This window comes from Etheostoma spectabile, chromosome 9 (genome assembly GCF_008692095.1).
Source record: "Etheostoma spectabile isolate EspeVRDwgs_2016 chromosome 9, UIUC_Espe_1.0, whole genome shotgun sequence".
Classification (NCBI taxonomy): Eukaryota; Metazoa; Chordata; class Actinopteri; order Perciformes; family Percidae; genus Etheostoma; species Etheostoma spectabile.
Genome location: NC_045741.1, coordinates 7,635,641 through 7,642,349, shown reverse-complemented (window position 1 = coordinate 7,642,349; position 6,709 = coordinate 7,635,641). Strand labels below are relative to the sequence as shown.

General features: G+C 43.0%; 2 long non-coding RNA genes across 2 annotated transcripts in view; both read left to right on the top strand.

Annotated features, from left to right (window-relative positions):
* LOC116695263 (uncharacterized) overlaps positions 1–6,709 on the top strand; it is a 62,364-nt gene that overhangs the window by 12,906 nt on the left and 42,749 nt on the right. The window lies entirely within an intron of this gene.
* Positions 1–6,709, top strand: part of LOC116695264 (uncharacterized) — a 19,318-nt gene that overhangs the window by 318 nt on the left and 12,291 nt on the right. The gene's annotated exons all lie outside the window — the stretch shown is intronic.

Here is a 6,709-nt window from a genome sequence, read left to right as displayed (position 1 = left end):
CATCTTAGAGCTTAAGTAGCTTTGTAGCATCATTTGGCAATGGCTTGAAGTAGTGACGTTTATTAATTTCAAAAAGTTACGCACTAAAACTTTCTTACATCATTCTATACACAACTATTCTTTAACTATTTATGTCTACGCCCGGGGTAGATACCACGAATATCCCACAAAATGATTGGTACCTGTGTGTTACGTCGTGCAATTTAGTTTGTTTGAAGCATACGAGCTTTGTAATTTTACTTAACTATTCTTAACCGTTCCTCTATGTTGATGGCGGCCCGCCATGGTAAGATTTCTGCCGCCATGGTATAGGTCAGACACACAACAGGGTTTCCAATATGTACACTGTGCTCCTTCAGCTGTTTTGAATAAACATAATGTCGTAATTACACAACTCTGCAGAGCCATCTGCTCTACTAAACTCTCTCCCCGAGCAACTGGAACAGTGACAGGACGTCATCACTCGCGAAATCATGGCAACCAAGCAAACAACAGGCGATTACTACTCGTACTACTACAATCCTAGGCAAAGTCAACGGTAACGAAAGTAGCGACATAAATTCCGCACGCACCCGACCGGCGTAAAATATACAGCTACAGGTTATTGGGAAAAAAGCATGGTGGACACTAAATTGATGAATTTATTGTTATCAGATCCAGATAGACAAGAAGCTAACGTTAGCAAATGCTGCAGGAGATGCTGTATTCCTCCGACACGCTGTATTATGTTGCTAGCTGAAAAACATTGTTGAGGAAACACTGTATTCTATAGATAAACGTACATCACATTTACATGAACTACAAACGCCAAATGTGAAATACAAAAGATCTTTTGTTACAATTACAAACAGGGTAAACTGGATTTTTTTTGGTTTCAGATACTTATCTTTCTCCCACTTTCTGATTGAGGGGGATTAAAATGTTTGCAACCCAAGCACTTCAACATTTTGGGACTTCATATGCACTGGATATATTTGACTAGAACTTAATCTCAACTGTTTCTTTTGTAAAACGATTCATTGTCACGCTTCGAAAGTCTCTTCACTGTGTCTTTGTACGGTATAGATATCATGCAACAACATGCAGCCTTGTAATGCTGTGATTTTTGCCCCCCCCCCGCCCCCAACTCTCCCCACAGATTATGATATGACGCACACATTCAGCCCTTCTTCCCGTCTTTCCACTGTCATCCCTCTGCCGCCGACTCCCACACAGCCTTCCCGGCACGGCCAGAGGACCGGGATGTGACCGGTGGATAGTTACACAAGATTATCTGCCATTTGATGGAAAGGTTTGTTCTCAAGGTCTCGCAGACAAGGCAGATTTTAAAAGCTGAAGTGAGATTACATTTTCATTTGTCTCTTTTTTCCACTGCTGAAAAAGGAGACCTGTGTATTTACTTCACCACCTTCAACCTACTTTACTGCCACTCTCTGCTTAGCGATGAGCGGTGGAGCCATTCGTTTCTCCCCCTTCCATTAAACAATCTGCAGAGTTCATGTGTGTAGTATGCACATACAGTATGCACACACATACGTTGAGTAATTTCTACCAAAAACCTATTTTTGAATGTCACACACTGCTAAAAGGTGTTCTGAAACTTTCCACCTCTCCGTGTACATTTGTATCTTTAGTATGGTCAAAATCTTAGATTACTAGTGAAATAAGCTAAATACAGAGCTCTCAATTTATCACTGTCTTGGTTCTGTAGTTTCAACCAAAGTTAGCAACCAACAGAGATAAATTTCTAACATTGATAAAGCAAAAGCTGTGTGTCTATCCATTTATCCATATTTAAAAAATATATAAAAGGAATATCAGGGAGAGAGACAGTGTGAAGAACTGGATTATCCGCGAAGTGATTTGAAAAGTTTCTTTGGACGTTTGCTTCTGAGGCGAGTCTAAGGCAACACGCTAATCAAATCCACAATGGTTGACTATCCAATGCTCAAAACTAATGCTCAACCCCTTGCACTTTGCGCAGTGTCCGATGGTTGTGGGAACGCATGGCAGCATCAACTGGCATCCCACCAGTACTCCCACCGTGCGAGGTGCATGGAGCTGCATGAATTTGTTGATTAAAAGAAAAACTAACCTAATCAATTTTGATCCATCTTATCCCGCAGAAATCCAAACCTTTGCTGGCTCGTGCGTCTCAAATGAGAGTTCTGCTGTTTTAGCCTTTTTTGTAGGATCCTACAGAGAATAACATGTTTAGGCTTTTGTGTTGTTAGAAATCGTAGGCTGTGTAACCTGTTATGGGCATCTACCATTGATTAACCAATAAGGAAAATGTGGGCTGAAGTCCTTTTCATAACCTACATATTGCTATAACCAGCAGGATCTGATAGAGTGGGGGTCTGAGAGCTAGCTCTGTACACATGTCAAACATCAAGACCACACCTAAATGTTCCTATACACCTGTCAGCCCCTCCCATCTACGATGCATTGGACAATCCATTAGGCCACACTAGGTGCTGCTCAGAGCAGCTGTTAGCCGCCTGAGTGCAGCGGCTAAGGCGCGTTGTGGTTGACAGACTCCACATAACGACCTAATCAGTCACCCACAATCCAAACAGCACAACAGGCTCACAGGTTTCGGGGCGGCAGGGTTCAGCCAAGCCACTCTGCACTGGTGTGCAGACATGCTGCCTTTTAGCCCAGTCCTGGCACACCCTGCTCAGTGTCAGTCAGGCTTCAACATGTGTCAAAATATACAGGGTTACATTCATACATAATGGGCTCTACTCTGGCCTTTTTGGCAACACCTGTCCCTTTATCAGGAAGAGAAGAGCGAGAGTTTAAAATGTTTTTTTTTTAGCTTTCATCTTTTGATTACAAACCCATAAGCTCCCTTTGCTTTTCATCATGTCCTTGTTATACATTTTTGTTTTATATTGCATTATATTTTAGGCTGGCGCTTTTATGCACAGCAACTTACAATAGTGCAAGCAACCACAAGGATACAACCCCAAATTGCAAGAATCATGGGCAAAGTTTTGTGACTTAAACCTGCATTACTTTTCTTATTCCTCCAATTCAATTTTTTTCTTGCATTGCAACAAGCTGTAACACAACATACATTGGCTGCAGTTGTTGTGGTAAGGGGTAAGCAAACGGTTCCTTATTTACACATCCAGCAGACACACGGGCAACATTAGCATTCATTTGGCCACCTGATGATCCAAACCAATAGTCAAGTCCCTGTTTTTATCCCCATTTTGGTCTCTGCCAACTCCTGATGGGAATATCTCGCCTCTTTAGCTGCTACATGTGTTCACAGCATAGTTGTTAAGTTTATTTTTGTTTGATGCAGGTAGCGTAAAGTGACCAGAACATCCAGCCGTGAAATAGAGCCCGACCGATAAAGGATTTTTAAGGCAGATACCAATTCGTATTTGATTATTAAAAATCCCATATGCTATATAATATATTTAGGGCTGTCAAAAAAGCGCGTTAACACGTTAATTATTTGTTTGTTGTTAATTATGTCAATTTTTTTAACGCATTTCACGCATGCGCAGTGTGACAATTATTCAGGTCAGGAAAGTGTTTGGGAGCTAAGAGATGGAGCAAGGTGAGCAAAGTGGGCCTATTGACGGATTCAAATATAAAAAGAATGATGATGGTACGTTAACAAGTACAAGGTTATTTGCAAGATTTGTACAAGGAGTTTCAATTTCACCGGAGCTTGTTCAAGCTTGAGGTACCATGTCAACGCCAACACATGCGTTTGCTGGCCGTCCAGGTTCAGCAAGTGGTTTGCGCCAGACCACGCTGAATATTTGCAGGCCATTAACAATCAACCTCAGATAATTTGACCAACACAATAGCAAAATCAAGTAAATCATATTGCCCTGACAGGAGCCCATTGGACATCAGTGAGTAACACAATTACCTCGGAGTAACGGCACATTTCATCTGTGACACGTGGGAACTGAAGTCTTTTGCGCTGACTATATTAAAACTGAGGACGTCATTTTGCAGAGGCTTGTAAGAACAGTTCCTTTCTGTTGCGCGTAAGTGGGACATCGAGGGCAAGACGACAACCATTTGGACTGACAGTGCAGCAACATGGTTGCCGCATTCGACTTAAACACGCTATGAACACAGGAACTTTGTCGCTCACATGGTGCAGAGAATGTCACAGTGAGTCTTGCCGACAACGGCTTGTAAATGCTTTGGCCAAGGCTCGCAAAGTTGTCGTGTCATTTTAAGCACACAGCCCAGCAAATGCTGCGGAACTTCAAGCACAACAAGTCACGCTGGGAAAGAAGCAAGAGCCATTGATCCAGGATGTTCCACACGTTGAATTCAACGCTGAAATGGTCAAGCGCGTAGCAGAATAGAGCTGTCATCGCAGCCCTGGACAATCAGGAGCACAAACTGTTTTGCCGACCGCAGCAGAGTGGGATAAACTGCAGAGGCTGGAGACACTTCTAGAGCCATGCAGGTAAATCATCGTAATTTATCAAATAACATTGCTTGATTATTTTCTGGAATGAATTACAGTCATATCAATAACATGTATGTATGTAAAAAATAATAATGATGATAATAATATAAATAAATAATATGTTGATAACCACTGTTCTAATAATACACTGTCTCTGTGTACATGTGTGTGTGTGTTTCTGTGCGTAGGTATGTAACTGAGCTCCTGGGTGGAGAGGCCTATGTCTCCTGTTCTGTGGTACTACCTTCTCTCTGCCACTTGCTGTCTCAAGATGGAAGCCCTGTGATGAGAACCTGCATATGGTGAGATTCAAGACCAAGTTCAAGGAGGCCTAACTCCCGTCAAGAACTACTCAACATGCATGCGCTCCAGATTGCTACAGTTTTGGATCCTCGTTTCAAAGACTTGAAATGCCTGCCCAAGACAGACAGGAAGAGGTTGTGGACCACACTGAAGGGATGCTGCAACAAAATCACCCCAGAAGGTCTCACAGACACATGATGATGGCACCCAGGAAGAAAATCAGCCTTCTGCAAATGGACTCAGATTCAGAATCAGAAGATGAAGAGGTCCAACCTGCCATACAGAGTACAGAGCAGAGCCCACCATTAAATGGAGGACTGCCCGTTGAGGTGGTGGGCATCTCATTCGGGAGCCCATGAGAAGCTGGCTCACTAGCTCACAATATCTAGCCACTCCTGCAACCACTGTTCCAACGAACTTTTTTGTCTCAGTTGCAGGTCACATTGTGAAAGAAAAGGTCAGCTTTACTTTCAGAAAATGTGAACAAGTTAGTTTGCCTCAGCAACTGGCTGAAAGATGATGAAGCTCAGTAGATTTGAAAGGTGATGTTCAACAAAAGACCAGTTTCAGTGCAACATGTTATAGTAGTTAGCAACTGGATTTTTGAGCAACTGGTTAGGAAGGGAACATTTTCTGAAAGTAAAGCTGACCTTTTCTTGTTCACAATGTGACCTGCAACTGAGACAAAAAAGTTCGTTGGGAACAGTGGTTGCAGGAGTGGCTAGATATTTGTGAGCTAGTGAGGCCAGCTTCTCATGGGCTCCTGAATGAGATGCCACCACCTCAACGGGCAGTCCTCCAATTTAATGGTGGGCTCTGCTCTGTACCTCTGTATGGCAGGTTGGACCTCTTCATCTTCTGATTCTGAATCTGAGTCCATTTGCAGAAGTGATTTTCTTCCTGGGTGGCCCATCATCATGTGTCTGTGAAGACCTTCTGGGTGATTCTTGTTGCAGCATCCCTTAAGTGTGGTCCACACTCTTCCTGTCTGTTTGGGCACGCATTACAAGGTCTTTGAAACGAGGATCCAAAACTGTAGCAATCTGGAGCCATGCATTGTTGAGTAGTTCTTGACGGGATGCTAGGTCCTCCTTGAACTTGGTCTTGAATCTCACCACATAATGCAGGTTCCTCATCACAGGCTTCCATCTTGAGACGCAAGTGGCAGAGAGAAGTGTACCACAGAACAGGAGACATAGGCCTCTCCACCCAGGAGCTCAGTTACATACCTACGCACAGAAACACACACACACATGTACACAGACAGTGTATTATTAGAACAGTGGTTATCAACATATTATTATTATTATTATTTATTATCATCATTATTATTTTTTCATACATACATGTTATGATATTTGACTGTATTCATTCCAGAAAATAATCAAAGCAATGTTATTTGATAAATTACAGACTGATTTACCTGCATCTAGAAGTGTCTCCAGCCTCTGCAGTTTATCCCACTCTGCTGCGGTCGGCAAAACGAGTTTTGCTCCTGATTGTCCAGGGCTGCGATGACAGCCTCTTTATTTCTGCTCACGCGCTTGACCATTCCAGCGTTGAATTCCAACTGTTGGAACATCCTGGATCAATGGCTCTTGCTTTTTCCCAGGCTGACTGTTGTGCTTGAAGTTCCGCAGCATTTGCTGGGCTGTGCTTAAAATGACCGACAACTTTGCGAGCCTTGGCCAAAGCATTTACAAAGCCGTTGTCGGCAAGACTCACTGTGACATTCTCTGCACCATGTGAGCGACAAAGTTCCTGTGTTCATAGCGTGTTTAAGTCGAATTGCGGCAACCATGTTGCGTGCACTGTCAGTCCAAATGGTTGTCGTCTTGCCCTCGATGTCCCACTTACGCGCAACAGAAAGGAACTGTTCTTTACAAGCCTCTGCAAAATGACGCTCCTCAGTTTTTAATATAGTCAGCGCAAAAGACTTCAGTTCCCACG